Source organism: Phyllobates terribilis, unplaced genomic scaffold (genome assembly GCF_046119375.1).
Source record: "Phyllobates terribilis strain yellow unplaced genomic scaffold, ASM4611937v1 Scaffold_2__4_contigs__length_985480577, whole genome shotgun sequence".
NCBI lineage: Eukaryota > Metazoa > Chordata > Amphibia > Anura > Dendrobatidae > Phyllobates > Phyllobates terribilis.
In genome coordinates, this window is record NW_027362762.1 from 86731992 (window position 1) to 86753606 (window position 21615).

A 21615-nucleotide genomic window follows, 5' to 3' on the forward strand; every position below is an offset into this window, starting at 1 on the left:
GCCTGCTGCTGGCGTGACGGGCGAAGTCTGGGGCCTGCTGCTGGCGTGACGGGCGAAGTCTGGGGCCTGCTGCTGGCGTGACGGGCGAAGTCTGGGGCCTGCTGCTGGCGTGACGGGCGAAGTCTGGGGCCTGCTGCTGGCGTGACGGGCGAAGTCTGGGCCTGCTGCTGGCGTGACGGGCGAAGTCTGGGGCCTGCTGCTGGCGTGACGGGCGAAGTCTGGGGCCTGCTGCTGGCGTGACGGGCGAAGTCTGGGGCCTGCTGCTGGCGTGACGGGCGAAGTCTGGGGCCTGCTGCTGGCGTGACGGGCGAAGTCTGGGGCCTGCTGCTGGCGTGACGGGCGAAGTCTGGGGCCTGCTGCTGGCGTGACGGGCGAAGTCTGGGGCCTGCTGCTGGCGTGACGGGCGAAGTCTGGGGCCTGCTGCTGGCGTGACGGGCGAAGTCTGGGGCCTGCTGCTGGCGTGACGGGCGAAGTCTGGGGCCTGCTGCTGGCGTGACGGGCGAAGTCTGGGGCCTGCTGCTGGCGTGACGGGCGAAGTCTGGGGCCTGCTGCTGGCGTGACGGGCGAAGTCTGGGGCCTGCTGCTGGCGTGACGGGCGAAGTCTGGGGCCTGCTGCTGGCGTGACGGGCGAAGTCTGGGGCCTGCTGCTGGCGTGACGGGCGAAGTCTGGGGCCTGCTGCTGGCGTGACGGGCGAAGTCTGGGGCCTGCTGCTGGCGTGACGGGCGAAGTCTGGGGCCTGCTGCTGGCGTGACGGGCGAAGTCTGGGGCCTGCTGCTGGCGTGACGGGCGAAGTCTGGGGCCTGCTGCTGGCGTGACGGGCGAAGTCTGGGGCCTGCTGCTGGCGTGACGGGCGAAGTCTGGGGCCTGCTGCTGGCGTGACGGGCGAAGTCTGGGGCCTGCTGCTGGCGTGACGGGCGAAGTCTGGGGCCTGCTGCTGGCGTGACGGGCGAAGTCTGGGGCCTGCTGCTGGCGTGACGGGCGAAGTCTGGGGCCTGCTGCTGGCGTGACGGGCGAAGTCTGGGGCCTGCTGCTGGCGTGACGGGCGAAGTCTGGGGCCTGCTGCTGGCGTGACGGGCGAAGTCTGGGGCCTGCTGCTGGCGTGACGGGCGAAGTCTGGGGCCTGCTGCTGGCGTGACGGGCGAAGTCTGGGGCCTGCTGCTGGCGTGACGGGCGAAGTCTGGGGCCTGCTGCTGGCGTGACGGGCGAAGTCTGGGGCCTGCTGCTGGCGTGACGGGCGAAGTCTGGGGCCTGCTGCTGGCGTGACGGGCGAAGTCTGGGGCCTGCTGCTGGCGTGACGGGCGAAGTCTGGGGCCTGCTGCTGGCGTGACGGGCGAAGTCTGGGGCCTGCTGCTGGCGTGACGGGCGAAGTCTGGGGCCTGCTGCTGGCGTGACGGGCGAAGTCTGGGGCCTGCTGCTGGCGTGACGGGCGAAGTCTGGGGCCTGCTGCTGGCGTGACGGGCGAAGTCTGGGGCCTGCTGCTGGCGTGACGGGCGAAGTCTGGGGCCTGCTGCTGGCGTGACGGGCGAAGTCTGGGGCCTGCTGCTGGCGTGACGGGCGAAGTCTGGGGCCTGCTGCTGGCGTGACGGGCGAAGTCTGGGGCCTGCTGCTGGCGTGACGGGCGAAGTCTGGGGCCTGCTGCTGGCGTGACGGGCGAAGTCTGGGGCCTGCTGCTGGCGTGACGGGCGAAGTCTGGGGCCTGCTGCTGGCGTGACGGGCGAAGTCTGGGGCCTGCTGCTGGCGTGACGGGCGAAGTCTGGGGCCTGCTGCTGGCGTGACGGGCGAAGTCTGGGGCCTGCTGCTGGCGTGACGGGCGAAGTCTGGGGCCTGCTGCTGGCGTGACGGGCGAAGTCTGGGGCCTGCTGCTGGCGTGACGGGCGAAGTCTGGGGCCTGCTGCTGGCGTGACGGGCGAAGTCTGGGGCCTGCTGCTGGGGTGACGGGCGAAGTCTGGGGCCTGCTGCTGGGGTGACGGGCGAAGTCTGGGGCCTGCTGCTGGGGTGACGGGCGAAGTCTGGGGCCTGCTGCTGGGGTGACGGGCGAAGTCTGGGGCCTGCTGCTGGGGTGACGGGCGAAGTCTGGGGCCTGCTGCTGGGGTGACGGGCGAAGTCTGGGGCCTGCTGCTGGGGTGACGGGCGAAGTCTGGGGCCTGCTGCTGGGGTGACGGGCGAAGTCTGGGCCTGCTGCTGGGGTGACGGGCGAAGTCTGGGGCCTGCTGCTGGGGTGACGGGCGAAGTCTGGGGCCTGCTGCTGGGGTGACGGGCGAAGTCTGGGGCCTGCTGCTGGGGTGACGGGCGAAGTCTGGGGCCTGCTGCTGGCGTGACGGGCGAAGTCTGGGGCCTGCTGCTGGGGTGACGGGCGAAGTCTGGGGCCTGCTGCTGGCGTGACGGGCGAAGTCTGGGGCCTGCTGCTGGCGTGACGGGCGAAGTCTGGGGCCTGCTGCTGGCGTGACGGGCGAAGTCTGGGGCCTGCTGCTGGCGTGACGGGCGAAGTCTGGGGCCTGCTGCTGGGGTGACGGGCGAAGTCTGGGGCCTGCTGCTGGCGTGACGGGCGAAGTCTGGGGCCTGCTGCTGGCGTGACGGGCGAAGTCTGGGGCCTGCTGCTGGCGTGACGGGCGAAGTCTGGGGCCTGCTGCTGGCGTGACGGGCGAAGTCTGGGGCCTGCTGCTGGCGTGACGGGCGAAGTCTGGGGCCTGCTGCTGGCGTGACGGGCGAAGTCTGGGGCCTGCTGCTGGCGTGACGGGCGAAGTCTGGGGCCTGCTGCTGGCGTGACGGGCGAAGTCTGGGGCCTGCTGCTGGCGTGACGGGCGAAGTCTGGGGCCTGCTGCTGGCGTGACGGGCGAAGTCTGGGGCCTGCTGCTGGCGTGACGGGCGAAGTCTGGGGCCTGCTGCTGGCGTGACGGGCGAAGTCTGGGGCCTGCTGCTGGCGTGACGGGCGAAGTCTGGGGCCTGCTGCTGGCGTGACGGGCGAAGTCTGGGGCCTGCTGCTGGCGTGACGGGCGAAGTCTGGGGCCTGCTGCTGGCGTGACGGGCGAAGTCTGGGGCCTGCTGCTGGCGTGACGGGCGAAGTCTGGGGCCTGCTGCTGGCGTGACGGGCGAAGTCTGGGGCCTGCTGCTGGCGTGACGGGCGAAGTCTGGGGCCTGCTGCTGGCGTGACGGGCGAAGTCTGGGGCCTGCTGCTGGCGTGACGGGCGAAGTCTGGGGCCTGCTGCTGGCGTGACGGGCGAAGTCTGGGGCCTGCTGCTGGCGTGACGGGCGAAGTCTGGGGCCTGCTGCTGGCGTGACGGGCGAAGTCTGGGGCCTGCTGCTGGCGTGACGGGCGAAGTCTGGGGCCTGCTGCTGGCGTGACGGGCGAAGTCTGGGGCCTGCTGCTGGCGTGACGGGCGAAGTCTGGGGCCTGCTGCTGGCGTGACGGGCGAAGTCTGGGGCCTGCTGCTGGCGTGACGGGCGAAGTCTGGGGCCTGCTGCTGGCGTGACGGGCGAAGTCTGGGGCCTGCTGCTGGCGTGACGGGCGAAGTCTGGGGCCTGCTGCTGGCGTGACGGGCGAAGTCTGGGGCCTGCTGCTGGCGTGACGGGCGAAGTCTGGGGCCTGCTGCTGGCGTGACGGGCGAAGTCTGGGGCCTGCTGCTGGCGTGACGGGCGAAGTCTGGGGCCTGCTGCTGGCGTGACGGGCGAAGTCTGGGGCCTGCTGCTGGCGTGACGGGCGAAGTCTGGGGCCTGCTGCTGGCGTGACGGGCGAAGTCTGGGGCCTGCTGCTGGCGTGACGGGCGAAGTCTGGGGCCTGCTGCTGGCGTGACGGGCGAAGTCTGGGGCCTGCTGCTGGCGTGACGGGCGAAGTCTGGGGCCTGCTGCTGGCGTGACGGGCGAAGTCTGGGGCCTGCTGCTGGCGTGACGGGCGAAGTCTGGGGCCTGCTGCTGGCGTGACGGGCGAAGTCTGGGGCCTGCTGCTGGCGTGACGGGCGAAGTCTGGGGCCTGCTGCTGGCGTGACGGGCGAAGTCTGGGGCCTGCTGCTGGCGTGACGGGCGAAGTCTGGGGCCTGCTGCTGGCGTGACGGGCGAAGTCTGGGGCCTGCTGCTGGCGTGACGGGCGAAGTCTGGGGCCTGCTGCTGGCGTGACGGGCGAAGTCTGGGGCCTGCTGCTGGCGTGACGGGCGAAGTCTGGGGCCTGCTGCTGGCGTGACGGGCGAAGTCTGGGGCCTGCTGCTGGCGTGACGGGCGAAGTCTGGGGCCTGCTGCTGGCGTGACGGGCGAAGTCTGGGGCCTGCTGCTGGCGTGACGGGCGAAGTCTGGGGCCTGCTGCTGGCGTGACGGGCGAAGTCTGGGGCCTGCTGCTGGCGTGACGGGCGAAGTCTGGGGCCTGCTGCTGGCGTGACGGGCGAAGTCTGGGGCCTGCTGCTGGCGTGACGGGCGAAGTCTGGGGCCTGCTGCTGGCGTGACGGGCGAAGTCTGGGGCCTGCTGCTGGCGTGACGGGCGAAGTCTGGGGCCTGCTGCTGGCGTGACGGGCGAAGTCTGGGGCCTGCTGCTGGCGTGACGGGCGAAGTCTGGGGCCTGCTGCTGGCGTGACGGGCGAAGTCTGGGGCCTGCTGTTGACACTTTCAAGATGTCTTGTATTAATTTAAATAATCCCAGTAGCCAAGAGACAATATGCATGTTTGTCATTGGTAACAGCAGCAGCATTTTTTGTGCTGGAGCTCTCTCCTGTTCTGCACATACACAAAAAAAAAAATCCCCAAACTAATATATTACAGCTCCTAGACTTGAGAAGTGTCCTTTTAGCCCGCAGTGACACTGCTGGCTTGGTGCCACAGGCACATACGCAGTACTGTGCTTTACACATAAATACAATATACATACAGTATATTCATCAATACTATATGCAGGTTGGATATACAAAGTGGACCTGTGTATATACACTGTGTTCCAAATTATTATGCAAATAATATTTGCTCAGATTTTCCCAAATTAACTATATGAATTGCTGTCATTGTAATTTTCCGGTCAAATAACTACTAGAGTACAATTGTAAGGTTTTTGTACAAACTGCCTATGATAACAGTATATTTTTTAAAAAATAAAAAACTCAAACTGCACTCAAAATGTATGTTCCAAATTATTATGCACAGCAGAGTTTTCAACCTTTTCATTTTAATAAAGAAGAAAAAATGGTCATTTTTTAAATTATAAGCATTAGCGGGTTATTACAAACTGTAATCAAACAGTTTTCAACTCAAAACTTTATTCTAGGTGATGTTACATTTGCACATAGAACCGCTTGTTCGAAAGGAGCTTCTGAACTCTCTCGTCCATTGAATTTGTAAGGTTTTGGATGGTTTCTGCTTCAATTGTTTTGCATGGGGACAGAATACCCTCCCAGAGCTGTTGCTTAGATGTGAAATGCCTCCCGCCATCATAGACTCTCCTTTTGATGATGCTCCAGAGGTTCTCAATGAAGTTGAGGTCAGGGGAGCATGGGTGCCACACCATAAGTTTGTCCCCTTTTATGCCCATAGCAGCCAGAGATGCAGATGTGTTATGTGCAGCATGAGACGGGGCATTAATGGGAACACTCAAATAACACATCCTAGATCTGAGTGAATGAAATATTCTCATTAAATACTTTGTTCTGTACAAAGTTGCATGTGCTGACAACAAAATCAAACAAATCATCAATGGAAATCAAATTTATTAACCAATGTAGGCCTGGATTTGGAGTCACCCCCAAAATTAAAGTGGCCAAACGCACTACAGGCTGGTCCAACTTTGATATAATGTTCTTAAAACAAGTCAAAATGTGTCTTAGTATTGTGTGTGGCCTCCACGTGCCTGTATGACCTGTAGAAGACTGTTGATGGCCGTACTCTTGCGGAACAGAGTGGCTTCTAATTGACCATCTTTGATCGAAATCTTCAAGTCAAGGAAATCTACAGTCAGGGATTAGAGAGACGCGGTTAACTTGATGTTCCAGGGGTTTTAATCCAGTAAATCAATAAAACCCCTACACTCCTCCTTTGTGCCCATCCAAAGTATTAGTAAATCGTCTATATAACGAAACCAACACATCACATGGGTCCGGAACGCTGTTAACTGGTACACATATGTCGACTCCCACCACCTCATGAAAATGTTGGCGTAAGACACATTTTGCTTCCATTGCTGTCCCTTCTGCCTGCCGATTGAATGTGTGTGCGGTCAAACACAAAATAACTCCTCTCTAAGATCAAACATAAAAGCTCTAAAATAACTGAGTTATGTTTTTAAATCCAAGAAGTATGAGACCGCATGTGTACCTTGTTCGTGTCGTATGTTCGTATACAAGGATTCGACGTCCATCGTAACCATTATGGCTTGAGGTGGTACAGAGATGGGTTCTATTTTCTGTAACGAGTCAGAAGTGTATCTCGCTTATGAATCCAATGATGTGGCAAAGGGCTGTAAAAAAAAGTCAAGATAAGTTTAGGGGCGCTTAAAAAGGCTGCCAATGCCTGACACAATTGGCCTACCTAAAGGAATAATTGCTGACTTATGTATTATTGGCAGCATATATAGCGTGGGAACCACAGGATGGTGTGTTAAGTCCTGTTCCTCGTTAATGATCCATGCATGCGGGCAGAGTTCAGCAGCCTATCCAACCTGTCTTTAAAGACAAAAGTGGGTTCAGACGGTAGGACCTGATAGCTAATAATGTTGGATAACTGCCTCTTAACCTCCTTTACATACAAGGGGTTGGACAAAATAATGGAAACACCTTAATTGATGTCTAACTTGAATCTCTAAAATCAACCATAAATGCTCAATAATGTTGAGATCTGGGGATTGTGGGGGCCAGATGAGTTGCTCAACTTCATTAGAATGTTCCTCGTGCCATGCTTTAATGATTCTAGCTGTATGAATTGGTGCATTATCATCCTGAAAGATGACGTTCCCCTCCGGGAACAGTGCTTGAACCATAGGATGCACTTGCTCACCCAAAATGCCTAAATAATCTCGGCTGTTAATTCTTCCATGAAGGGATATCATTGGCCCGGTGGATCTCCACGAAATAGCACCCCAGATCATCACAGAACCTCCGCCATGTTTTACGGTTGGGAGAAGGCAGTCTGGATGGAAGGCTTCTTTCGGCTGTCCAAACTTACGCTCGGCCAGAGGTCTGAAAAAGGGTAAACGATGATTCGTCGGAGAATATCACGTTTCCACTGCTCGAGGGACCAATTCTGGAGGTTTCTACACCACTCTAAACGCTTGGAAACAGTTGTCATTGAGAGCAGCGGTTTTCTAATTGCAGCTCTTCCGTGGAATCCAGATTTGTGCAGCTCCCGATGAACAGTTTTCGTGGAAACTGGGTTCTGTAGGTGTTAATTGAGCTCAGCTGTGATTTTCGGAGCCGTGGTCTTGCGATCCTCTCTCACAATTCGCTTTAGAGTCGGACGGTCTCTCTCAGTCAACTTCGACTTTCGGCCAGACATGTGCTTTGCTGCAGACGTTTTTCCTTCTCTTTCAAACGCAGTCATTACTTTGTTCCTCTTGACACGCCAAGCATTTGGGCACTTTCGGTTACACTAGCACCTGCCATACGAGCACCAATAATTTGTCCTCTTTGAAAATCCGAGAGGTCTGCCATTGGTATCAGACTCTCATCAATATTTTTACAATTCTGCAAAACATCAGTTAATTTACATACACATATCACATAACACAAATAATCAACTACAAAACATTACCATATGTCACGGTTTGCATGTTTATAACGTGTTCGAAGATTATGATGCCAAAACGTTAGGTGTTTCCAATATTTTGTCCAACCCCTGTACATGTTCTTGGGCCAGATGACAATGTTGCCCCCTTTATCCCCTCATTTAAAACATAACTTTTACTAGTACAGTGTTAAAAGTGACCACATATAATACCAAAACACTTGGACTAAATATTTAAAAACAATAGTGAAGAAAATTAACACATAGTAAGCTACCAGGCCACTTATTACCACAGCACTAATATACCGGGATATGGTAATATTGCATAAATACAACTTTTGCATTGGCCCATTTTGTAGAGCCTATCAATTGTGACACCCTGGATGCTATAATGTTCTTAATAAATAGCATTCTCATCAAGCACAGAATAATGGAACAATGACACTTATTCCTGACATGTTCATATAGGGTGGACCATTTTCCAGGCCTCAGACATCCATAAATGCCAGTTTCAGAGGGAGTAAGGTATGAGACTACTAGAGGCCCTATTATACTCTGTCAAGGTTATTCTGCCCCTCAGTACCCAAGACTCCTGCCCTTACCAGGGCAGTCTATAGCTAGCCCTCTTCATAATTGTCCCTATTATATTAGTACATGCGTCTCCCAACGTGTTTCTCTTTCTGGGTTCTTCAGGGTAGTGATAGTGCATGATACAGAATAGCCACCCTAGCTCCATAGCAGTGGTCTGGACAGTCTAGCATATGCAAAACATGCACACCATGTGTACTTAAATATCTTATCTCCAGGCTCGTTAATCTGCACCCTCTCACAACTGTATGTCACGTTGGGACCGGGCCTTCCTGAATGAAACGCACATTTAGTGCTTCACATGCATCCTGTGGACCGCATAGATCCACATCCGGGGTCTCCATATTCACATCCGGGGTCTCCATATTCACATCCGGGGTCTCCATATTCACATCCGGGGTCTCCATATTCACATGGTGTGGCGATCAGGACACTACCAATTGGGCGCTAGATTGCATGTAGCCGCTCCAGGGGCATCCTTGTTCTCTTCCGGTCACACGTGACTCCCTTGCACCTCCCACGGGTACAGCTCTCATTAAAGTCACATGTGACCAGACAGCGAACACGTCCACATACACATCACCATGCCAAGGTACCACATGGAGCGCGTAGCTGGTAAACAACTAAACCACATGTTCCACACAGAAGCTAATTAGTGAACATACAACAGCCTTAGATACATGCCCAAGAGCAAACATAGCTGATAAACCATAAGAACTAGGTCAGCATAGACTCTACAACAACATACTAAACCAAGGAGATAGTCAGGAGTAGCTTAGATAAAAAACAGTCTTTATTAAATACATAAATATTATAAATAAGTAATCAAGTCATAGCATTAACACAATTGGGGGTAAAGAAGGAGTTAAGTGGTAACAGCACAAGGCAGCTTGTGAACCCCCATAGATCCGCAATTATGTGAGTAATTTGCAGGATGGGATCTCCTAAGGTAAGGTACCCATCATAATCTAGAAAAAATGGCCAGGGAGCAATCAATCGTGCATAATAACCAGGACCAAAGAAAGTCAATAATCACATTTTAAGGTCCACAGTCCAAGTATATATGAGTAAAGAAAAGGAACCTTACTAGAGGAGGTAAGCCTCTTGAGAAAGCCACATTCACCCAGGCGAAACGCGCGTTGAGGCGCTCTATCCCATGGGTCTATTGCACTCAGCACTTTAGTCTTGTGTCCCACCTCCTCTGGTAAGCATAGGGCACAGAATAGGTGGATAACCATATTACTTTATATCATTGTACCACTACGCGTCTCATGGTAGCACAAAACCTACATGGAATACTGAACTGTACTTAACGTGAAATAAAAACACATTGACACCTCTTTGGCATAAAATGGCCGTGGCGTTTTTTATTAAGGGTTACTCAAATTTTTAATAATAAACAAAAGTCGGCCTTCATATCATTTGGTTGACAGGTTCACCGTCAATACGTCATACCTGTCAACCATTCGCCTACTCAGTAACACATGAAAAGACAGGAGAAAAAGCTAGTACATATGGCATAAAATAGATCTTTATTTCTGGATAATTAAAAAGCATCTATCAAAAATTATGACATACTCAATCATCAAAGGTTTCAAATAGAAAAGTGCAAAATGTAGAAAGAACCATTGTATAACCCAAATCGGTAATCCCCAGTGGTAAAGAAGGTTCCAGCTGAAGGCTGGAGAATGCACTCTGCAATGGTGTGCATACAGATTACGCATAGGATCAAAATAAGTCCTACTTACCACCAAAAGTATGAGTAGTGGGGAACCAAAAGAGGGGACCACAGTGATCAATTGTCCGGCAAAGAGGAGCCCTGACGCGCGTTTCGCCGCTGGAACAACTGGCTTTCTCAAGAGGCATAAAGTATAATGAAGCTGCAGGACCTTATATGTACCTCCCCATACAGTCACATGACCGGGTCACAGTCATGCGATCGGGAGAACACCTAGCGGTGGGTGCTTGCTGGCGCATGCGCCAGGTGCCAGGATGCCCCGGCATGAGCGTCGACCGTCACCCAGCATCGCACACACGGAAGCACATGAATATGCATATCGGATGCAAGCGGCCGGGGGAGAGAAGACAGCAGAGCGCGGGCCCGGCAGCCAAAGAGCCAGAGTGCATGCGCACCACACCATAAACCGCAGGTGAGTGGATATCTCGTGGATGAAAATAAGATAACTTACACATCATAAGTCATGTACCCAAATATCACAATAGAAAAACAGTCAAAGTGACAAAATGCATAATAATATGTAGCAGAACAATTTATAACCATAAAAAGGCAACTTTAATATGTTCATATCGTTCAGTTTCTGGACACAGAGAGATAGAGTGGTCCAACAAATTTCTCCCTGTCGTGCAGATGGTTCTGAAGCTAGGGTCCTGTCTTACTCCAAAACTAATGAAAAAAGAAAATAGAATATTTAAAAATATACACCAAGATTAAAAACAATAAATGCCGGAATTTTAATAACAAAATAAATAGAGGGATTTAGCCGTAAGTAAGAGGATTCACAGAAAGGAAGCGAAACCTAATGCCTCATTAAGACCTCGAGGAGCCATGGTGTCAAGGTTAATGATCCATTTAGCCTCTCTTTGGGCCAAAATCCTCCCCCAGTTACCTCCACGGGAACCTAAATGCAAGATATCTATCCCGCGTATCTTCAGAGATTTGAGGTCACAGTTGTGTTTATGCTGGAAGTGACGTGGAAGAGTCCTAAGTTCCCGGGGATCTATGACAGATCTAGCCGCACAAATGTCGCACACATGCTCCCGCACCCTCACTCTGAGCTCCCTGGTGGTCAGGCCAATATATATTAATTTTCATGCACAGGTTGCATAATAAATGACATGCGTGGAGCTGCATGAGATGTAACTGCGGATCTGAAATTCACGGGAGCCATCAGATGAGGTGAAGGTAGCAGAGCGCACTACATTGGCGCATGCCAGACAATGGCCACAAGGAAAAAACCCCACCCTAGCTCCCCGAGATCCGAATGGATGAATTGAAGGAGGAGGGTGGATGTAGTGACTAGACATCAGTAAATCCCCCAGGTTGTTGGCCTTACGAGGAGTCATCAGCGGATAATCTCCAATGTAATCACGTAAGGAGGGCTCCGCACTGAGAATTCCCCAATGTTTGGAGAAGATCCGCCGCATCGCCACCCACTCATGATTGAAGGTGGTAATGTTGCGGATCCTCCCCAAGTCCTTCTTCCTATCTTTAGAAGCGGGTTATAATAGGTGATTACGTAAAGTTCCCCGCGCCCTCCTATAGCCACGGCCAATGCACCTGTTACTATATCCTCGGTTTTTAAAAAGGTTTGTCATGTCGATCGCTGTCTCTCAAATCGCGAGTCAGAGGAACAGATCCTCCTCATCCTTAGGAACTGTCCGACCGGGGACGGCCCCAATAGTTGAAGTATGATTAAAGAGTTGACTGCTGTCGGCTTACGGAAAACATCAATCTGGATGCGACCAGTTGGATCGACCTCCAGACTGATGTCCAAGAATGGCATTTTTCGTTGATGTTAAATATGTCAACTTGATGCCCCATTTATTTGTATTCAGCCCTCTCATAAATTTCTCGAGCTCCTCCACTCTGCCCTGCCAAAGAAAGAAAATATCATTGGGGTTATACAATGGTCCTTTCTACATTTTGCACTTTTCTATTTGAAACCTTTGATGATTGAGTATGTCATAATTTTTGATAGATGCTTTTTAATTATTCATAAATAAAGATCTATTTTATGCCATATGTACTCTTTCTCTCCTGTCTTTTCAAATTTTTAATAACCATGAATAAATAACTGACCTTAAATAACACTTTTAATAAATATATAAATTAACCATAACTCCACCAACTTTAGATTACCGTATGCCATAACCAGACTCCCCCAAACACGTTGGGGGATTTTCCCTCTAACAAAAAATGCCAAGACAAAACGAGAACAACCTGCAAGAAAATTTGGGCGGGCGTTTCTTCCCTTGATTCCTGTCAGACAATCAGCCAACCTGTCTGACAGAGCTATTTATAGCCTGTTCTTCCCGCGCTTTATCACTCCAATCAGCTGGATCCCGGTCTTGGCAGGCAGCAGGCTTCACCTCCATTGGTTGCCCGCTCCTGTTACTGTGCAAACAAGCAAATACCATATAAAACACATAACACAGCCTTGTAATACTGAGGTCTGTGCCACCATAACCCTCCCTCGTTATACACTTCAGGGGGTCACATGGTAGCACAAAACCTACAAGGAATACTGAACTGTACTTAACCTGAAATAAAAACATTGACACCTCTTTGGCATAAAATGGAGTTTTTTATTAAGGGTTACTCAAATTTTTGATAACTATAAATAAATAAATTACCTTAAATAACACTTTTAATAAATACTTAAATTAAACATAATTCCACCAACTTTAGATTACCGTATGCCATAACCAGAATCCCCCAAACACTTTGGGGGATTTTCCCAAACGGACTAGCATAGAATATGCTTGGCCCCCACACCAAAATGCCACAGCCATTCCTCCAAAATATTTTGAAAACCCAAATTAAAAATGTCTAAATCGATATCCAATAAGTAAACCCTATCCTGTCTATAAAGACCGTCCAAGAAACCTTCGAAGTCCACTTCATAATCCGTTCCAATGCCTTATTGACCCTTCTCCTGATTTTCTCCATAAATTTCAGAGCCCCGGTTTTCCAAATAAGTCTCGGAACAATTTTCAAAAATACAATAGAACAGTTAAAAAAAAGGATTTAAAAAATTTGATATCCCTGCGCATGAACCGTACCAGGTCAAGGGTCTTAATTTTGCCTAAATCATTGCCCCCCAAATGGATTGAGTTAATCAGGAGAAGGGTAAAGCAAAGAAAGTTTCTTAACACTAGGAACCAAAGCCTCCCTTCCCATTCCCCTCACTCCATACCATACCACCGAAACATGGATCCAATGTACGAATGAGTATCCCAAAATCCATATACTTTTCTGGCCTAAAGAACATTAACCCTCCGTCAGGGGCAATATGTTTCATAACGAGTTTAGGGGCATTGCGCCTGTCAGGTACAGGCTAGAAAATTGGCTATATTTTCCTTTTTTTTAAATTTCAATGCTCTACTAACCAGAAAAGTAATATGTTTCAAAGTGCGCACATTTTGCTACTTGCAAAAAAAACCCGACAGTTTTCTTCAAAAACTATTAGTAAACCTAAAATTTAGATAAGCAAAATAAATTATAAGGTTGCTGAAATAGTACTGTACTCAAAATCAGTCACTATCAGATGTTAGCGGTTCACCTGTAAAAGTACACTTACAGAGCAATGAGCATGATTTGCAGATCATTTCTGCATGAGACAGGCAAACAGCATTTTTGCAATTTTTACATGCATAATTTGAGAGTCTCCTGAGTCCTGTTTCTACAGTGCAGATGTTGCATCTCTGTCTTTTGGGTGGTGGGGGAGCTGGTGATTCTTCGCTTTCATGTTCTGTGCGAAATTTTCTCAGCCGCATTTGCATGCTAGAGGGTATTCCAATTGTTTTCACACTTCTTCTGCGAAGCTCTGCAATGACCAGTTCATGAGCCAATGTTTTTAGATAGAGTCTTCTACACTGTGTTCCCAGCTGGTTTCCTATGTAAATAACTTGAGAATTTATTCCTGCCACATTTAGCATAGTGAAAAAAATTACCATTGGCCAGCGCCTGACATTTCTGCACACGCTGAAAGTAGCACACATCTGATCTGCAGTGTCTACACCACCCTTAGTTTCGTTGTAATACGTTATCATTTCCGGCTTATTTTGTGCTTCAGACCGAGGATCGATCGCATCATCATCATGAAGCGAGGATACAAGAATAACATTTTTGTTCTTGCGTGGGACATAGGACACTAAAACTTTGCCTTCACTAAATCATAACATACTGTGGTATTGTTCTCTCCCTTTCACATTGATAAACTGTGGCGGCAATTGTGTTTTATTTTTTCGCACAATACCCACATATGATATTTTTTTGGATTTCAAAAAATCAATCAAACCCACATCAGTAAACCAGTTATCTGCAGTTATATTTCTCCCCGAACCATGCAAAGGCTCAGCCATTCGCTTTACCACCTCACTCGGTGTGTTGCTTACACAATATGGACCTGCTGGCTGTTTCCCCGCATAAACTTCCATATTGTAGGTGTAAGTAATCCTGGAGTCAGCAAGGGAAATTTTTTTTAGCCCATATTTGTTTGGTTTAGATGGGATATATTGCAGAAAGCCACATCTACCACAAAATCCTGGGAGCATTTTATCAATAGTGACATTTTGACTTAAACAATAGCTTTTTTGACAGGTTTGCACAAATTTTTCAAATATCTCACGAATCGCAGCAAGCCGGTCATATTTTTTTCGCTCAGTTCTGGTACTTCTGTCGTCAAAACGAAGACACCGCATTATAATTTTGAATCTCTTTATATTCATTACCAAGGAAAATTTCTCAATGCCATCCCCATCTCTACCCCAGAGCTCCTCCAAACTCTGTCGGTTTGCCCTATAGGCGCCTGCAAGATATAGCAAACCAATAAACGCCCTCAGTTCAATTACATCAATAGGGTTGACATCTCGCTTTCTAATGAAACTGTCCCTTATGGTGTCCATGTACTGATTTGCATATGTCACAATTGTGACCAGAATGTCATCAGTGAATAAACAGTTCCAGCATTCCATTTCATTTTTAGCATTCCTTGCAGTTCCTATGACACCAAGAAGGTGGCTCAAAATGTTATGCGAGCGTGTGCGAGAACGTTTAGGGGGTGGCTTTTTTATCCATTTTGTTGTTTTATCTTTGCCCAAATAATATGTTTCTATGTCTTGAGCATCCTCCTCACTCTCTCCATCTTGATCTGTATCAGACACATCTGGACATTCTTCCACATCATCTTCTGAATCAATGTCACTTTCTTCCCCTAAATCTTCTAGCTGTAAGGGGTCTGTCCCATCATCATCAAGCAGTATATTTTGCACTTGCTCAACATGAAGGGCATTTGACAAGTCAAATATTCTCCTCGCCATTTCAGAAGAAAAGCTGAAGCAAGAGAGAGAATATGTGTTAGGGCGCAATGTGCCTGAGAAGCACACTCTTATTTCTAACAAAACCTTCTATGACAAATCCACAAATTTAGCACTAGCTATTCATAAAACAAGCTAAAAAAACTATTGGGATGAATAAAAACAGCAAATACTAACCGTCAAAGGTGTGACGCATTCAGGGGCAATGATCCTGAGAAGCCAAAACACTGATATCTGATCTCCTGAAGCTCTGTAGCACAAGAGGCTTCTCAGGTTTCACACAGCCTTTAAAGTTAGGAAGGTACTGGGAGGAGGGTGTTTCCCAGACAAACCACTGAAAATAGAGAAATGAAACTAAGTGAGCTGCGCCTGTCAGATCAGTTGCCCCTGACGGAGGGTTAAAAGGAAGTTAAACACTTAACAGCTCAGGTCTTGTATGAAGCCGCACACATTCAGACTTCCACTTCCCTGAAAAGTCCTGAATTTTCTGGATACTCAAGCCCAACTCAGCTGCGACTGTCACATATGAAAGGAGTGAGAAGTGATCCTTCCAGAATCTAAATTCAATTGGGTTAAACACTGTTTTAAACTGAAACACAGTAGCTGGAATACCGTCTTGGTGTATGAAAAGGGGGCCTGGACTAGTAGGTTGCTCTGCACACCATCGCCTAAGGTTCACCACTGGGCAAAGACAAGACCCCTCAATGGTACCTAATCGAATCAAGGTTCCCTTGCCCAAAGGATCTGCCTTGGAGAGTGAAATTCGAAGCAATAATGAGCCTCTGCAAAAAAAGATATCATCCCTAAGCAAGCCTGAAATAAAAGTTCCCTGACTCGCAAAAAATGCAAGAACGAAGGCTGACTTGAACAAGTAAGCTTCAAATTTATTAGCACAAACAAGTTCAAGGGCAAACCATAACTTGAAAAGCAGTGGAACGGAAATAGGCCTGCGTACATCCGTCTTAAAGGTAGCTTTCTTGAGTCCCTTAAGTTGTTTAATGGGGAAAAAATCAGTCAAAGCCGCAGAACCGTACTGCTTGAGAAAAAAATGAAATTCTTCCAATGCTTTGGCCAGAGGGGCATGGCTCATTCCCTTAGCAACCGACCATTCTGCAAAATGCAGAGCTACCCTTAAATAACCACTATTAAAATTAAAACTTCTTGCCCTACAAAACTCCACCCAAGCGGTCCAGGCTGAAGCATAAGCTGCCCAAATAGACTGAGCCATGGAACTCTTAATAAGCCTTTCCACTATTCCCCCATTACCTCCCACAGGTGTGGCGGGCAAGGGGAGCCTTCCGGGTGCAACCGGTGAAACGCCTGCACCTGCTGGCGAGAAAGGCTATCAGCTAATACATTTACCGGGAATATGCCTAGCCCTCAGTCAAATGTTGCACTGCAAACAAACAAGGACAAATTTCTGGAGCAGACTAGCGACCCGTGTGCATTTAGAAGATAAAACATTCACCCCAAAAACCACCCCCATATTATCCAAAGAAAGGATTAACCTCCTGTTCACCAACACCTTACCCAACAGTGTCAAAGCCACCAGAACCGGAAACAATTCCAGTTGCACTATATTTTTAGATAAGCCTGCCCTGTGCCAGGCCAAAGGCCACACCTCTGCTGACCAATGAGAGCCTAGTAGAGCATCATAACATAAACTGCCAGCCGCATCTGTGAAAAGCATCACCTCGTCAGAGGAAACAAAATCTTTCTGGATTACACAACGGCCATTAAACGAACTCAAGAACTGTAGCCAAACCTTCAGATCATTCTTAATGCCTGCGGAAAGTCTGACTGCAGTGGGGTACCGAACACCTTTGGTGGCCTCATTCATTCGCCGGTAAAAAAGCACGTCCCATTGGGATAATGAGCCGAGCAAAATTCAAAAGCCCCAATAAAGATTGCAATTCACGCAATAAACATATATCCCTACCAAGCATTTTTACAATCAAATCCTGCAATCTTGTCACCTTATGGAAAGGAAGACTACATTCCATTGTTCTGGAATCCATAGTAATTCCCAAGAATTCCATGCCATCAAATAAAAAAAAAATATCACTACAAACCGACGAATGACCAGAACCCACAAACAAAAATTCATCTAAATAATGTAACACCCCCCCATGGGCATTTCATCCTGCACCAACCAATGTAAAACCGTAGAAAAGGATTCAAGTAGTAACAGGACAATGAAAAGCCCATGGGAAGGCACTTATCAAAATAAAAACTACCCTCAAAGAAAAACCCTAAGTAATCAAAACCAGCCGGGTTCACCGGCAGCAACCGAAAGGCAGATTTAACATCCGCCTTCGCCATAAGGGCACAACTTCCTAACCGACGCTACAACTAAACAGCCCGTCGAATGATGCATAATTAACTGAAACCGAATCTGCATTAATTTCGTCATTCAAAGATTGACCGTACGGAAAAGAAAAGTGATGGATAATACAAAAACGACCTGACTCCTTTTTGAGCACCACCCCTAGAGGTGAGATCCGAAAATTGCTTAAAGGAGGCTGGCAAAAAGGTCCCGCAATCCTATCCAACTCTAACTCTTTAACAATATGGCGCCAAACCACCTCTGCTCGATTAGCCACGGAAGCCAAGTTATCAACCGTATTGCAACCCTGGCCCTTAAAATTCGGTACCCAGAACCCAACCTCGAAACCGTTAATGAGCAGATTGGCTATCTGCCTGTCGGGGTACCGTTCTAGCCACGGACGCATGTTTACCAGGTTCATCGGCGTCCGTGCTTTTTGAAAATTGTTCCTTAAATCCATGGGCAGCCTGGGATGGCTGGCCATGTTTCTTAAAACACTTTGCCATGGCATGTCCGCCACCACAAAAGGAGCAATTCCCCTGCCACTTACACGAACCCTCATTGTAGGCAAAACAAATCCCTTTTCTTATAGTCTGACTCCCCGCCGGTTTAACAAAACCTGAGCGCTGAGGCACCATGAGGTTAAGCCATAAGCCTACATCTTTAACCCCCCCATTGGACAGAAGAAAGCACGGCTATCTTCTGACGAAAAGCCTTGTCATATAACAGCCATGCATTCCCCCCAAAGTTGCAATAGGCTTCTAAGATGGCATCTAAATGGCGAAACAGACTACTGCAAGACTCAGGATACCGTTCCCCCAGGACAGATGCGAAAATCGAGAATGCCTGCAGCCAGTTATGAAAGGATTTAAAATATTTTTTCTTATCTCCTTCAACGTCAGGCTTATCCAAAACTGCTTTTAGCATCTGTTCCCGGCCAGAAGGAAGCAGGGAAAATACATCCACATACTCACCACTCCAAATGCACTCCTTCACTGACTTAGCAAGGTGGAACCCAAGGGGTGACACCTCGCAAGTCAATGCCTCCAAGACTCAGGCACCACTTTTGCTCGGTCCACCCCAGGGGCAGACACACCAGCAGGCACCCCTTCTCCCTGCTTCAGCACATCTCACACAATCCGCGTAATCAAGGCACGCAAACTGTCATCAGCTAAATCAGTTTCATTACATGTGAGCTCACCACCACCTAGGGACTGGTCCGTCCGGGCTAGAGCCCTGCATCGTGGGAGAGATGTGCCTGGGCACTGCTCCTCCTGGAGTTCAACAGACGACTGCCCCGGAGACCTCCATGCTCTCAATGCTGCAGCAGCCCCACGGTCCACTGCATACCCCCTGCCGCGCTCTCCCCTTAAGCACCTTGGGCTGATCGCACATCCCCGTGACGGCGACGATCCTTTCGAGTGTCTGCCCAATCAACTTTCGATGGTACTTTCTGTGCCTACCATGGTGACCTCAGGTAACGGAGAATCAGGGTTCGATTCCGGAGAGGGAGCCTGAGAAACGGCTACCACATGCAAGGAAGGCAGCAGGTGCGCAAATTACCCAGTGCCGACCCGGTGAGGTAGTGACAAAAAATAACAATACAGGACTCTTTCAAGGCTCTGTAATTGAATGAGTACACTTTAAATTCTTTTAACAAGGATATATTGGAGGGCAAGTCTGGTGCCAGCAGCCGCCGCGGTAATTCCAGCTCCAGTGGCGTACACTAAAGCTGGTGCAGTTAAAAAGCTTGTAGTTGGATCTTGGGATCGAGCTGGCGGTCCGCCGCCAGTCCCAGCCCCGCTACCGCCAGTCCCAGCCCCGCTACCGCCAGTCCCAGCCCCGCTACCGCCAGTCCCAGCCCCCGCCAGTCCCAGCCCCCCTGCCTTGAAACGCCTCACCGATGCTCTTGTCTGAGTGTCCCGGGGACCCAAAGCGTTTACTTTAAAAAATTTGAGTTCTCAAAGCAGGCAGCCACGCCTGAATACTCCAGCTAGGAATCTATTATGTTGGTTGTCAGAACTGAGGTCATGAGTAAGACGGACGGCCGGTGGTCATCCATATTGCTTCCCTAGAGGTGAAATTCTTGGACAGGCGCAAGACGAACCAAAGCGAAAGCATTTGCCAAGAATGTTTTCATTAATCAAGAACGAAAGTTGGAGGCTCGAAGACGATCAGATACCGTCGTAGTTCTGACCATAAATGATGCCAACTGGCGATCCGACTGCGATATTCCCCTGACCCGCCGAGCAGCGTCCGGGAAACCAAAGTCTTGGTTGCAAAGCTGAAATTTAAAGGAATTGACGGAAGGGCACCACCTGGAGTGGAGCCTGCGGCTTAATTTGACCAAGAGAGGAGCCTGCGGCTTAATTTGACTCACCATGGGAAACCTCACCCGGCCTGGACATGGAAAGGACTGACAGATTGTAAGCTCTTTCTCGATTCTGTGGGTGGTAGTGCATGGCTGTTCTTAGTTGGTGGAGCGATTTGTCTGGTTACTTCCGATAACAAACGAGACTCCAACATGCGGCCCGCATCCAGCTTCTTAGAGGGACAAGTGGTGCTCAGCCACTCGGTCTGTGATGCCCTTAGATTTCCAGGGCTGCACGCACGCTACACTAAACTGTAGCGTGTTTCTACCCTTCGCTGACAGGTGCAGGTAACCCGCTGTTAACCCTCTGAACCCCATGAACCCCATTCGTGATGGGGATTGCAATTATTCCCCGTGAACGAGAAATTCCTAATAAGTGGGAGTCATAAGCTCACGTTGATTAAATCCCTACCCTTTGTACACACCACCCGTCGTTACTACCGATTGGATGGTAAAGTGAGGTACGGGGTCCGCCAAGACCCTGGTGGAGAGCCGAGAAGACGATCGAACTTGACTATCTGTAGGAAGTAAAATTCGTAATAAGGTTTCCATAGGTGAACAAGCGGAAGGATCAATAACAGGGCCACAACCAAGGAGGTGTGGACCGGAAGCTGATTTCCCAGACTCCCCTGCCAAAGGGTGTGGTGGTGGGATCCTTCCGCTCCCCCGGCGCCCCCTGCACGGAGGGGGCAGCAAAGGCCAGCGAGAGTTTTCGTTGGGCGGACGTGAGGAGGGCCCGCCCCGCCCCTGCCCCTGCCCCTGCCCCTGCCCCTGCCCCGTTTTCTCCTGGTAAACACTCTCAGCCATATTATTCGTGTGCACTAGGTATCGTGCAAACAAGCCCTTTTCCGAATCAGAATATTGTGACAGAGTCCTCGTCTCGCATACACGTTTTACAAGATGGCTAGTGACATTTGGCAGGCTGTAACTATGGAGGAAAATATATGGTCAGTTTCTGTAGCTGCATATGACAAATGCCACTTGATGTGGTGACTAGTCTACCTTTCATGGTAACTCTTGAGGGCAACGGATGGGTTTACTATGACCTTACCGGTATGTGTCAGAAAAAAGTTTGTGATCTGTCGGCCAGCAGCAATGACAGGTCTGATATGTTCTGCGTAGACTTTGAACCACTGCAAAAGAAAAAAAAATAACAGTTAATCTTGAGCCAGAGGGCATACCTCAACCAGGTTTTGCATGGGGACAACAGAGGGGTTTCAACCCCATGTGAAGTGGGGTCGCCAGGGTCCCCTGGCTTGGAGAAACCTTATCAAGTCTTCTTCCTCTGAAAGCATGAACAATGCTATTTGAGTGGAAGGACACTTGTGTGTTTTCACACCGACAATGGTCTTTCGAATACCGCGATACATGTAATGGGTCCTCCCGTTCCACTCTGAAACCTTAAATGTAAAAAGATGGAAAATATTTGAAATGGTTCTGCAATGACCGCTGACCACACAGAGTAACACTACTTACGGTCATATTTTGATTAACACCTGGTCTTTGGAGGTGTCTTAGAATCAGAAGGGCCTGGAGGTACAGTATGATTTCCTTGCGGTCCTCTTCTGATCCCCCATCCTGGAC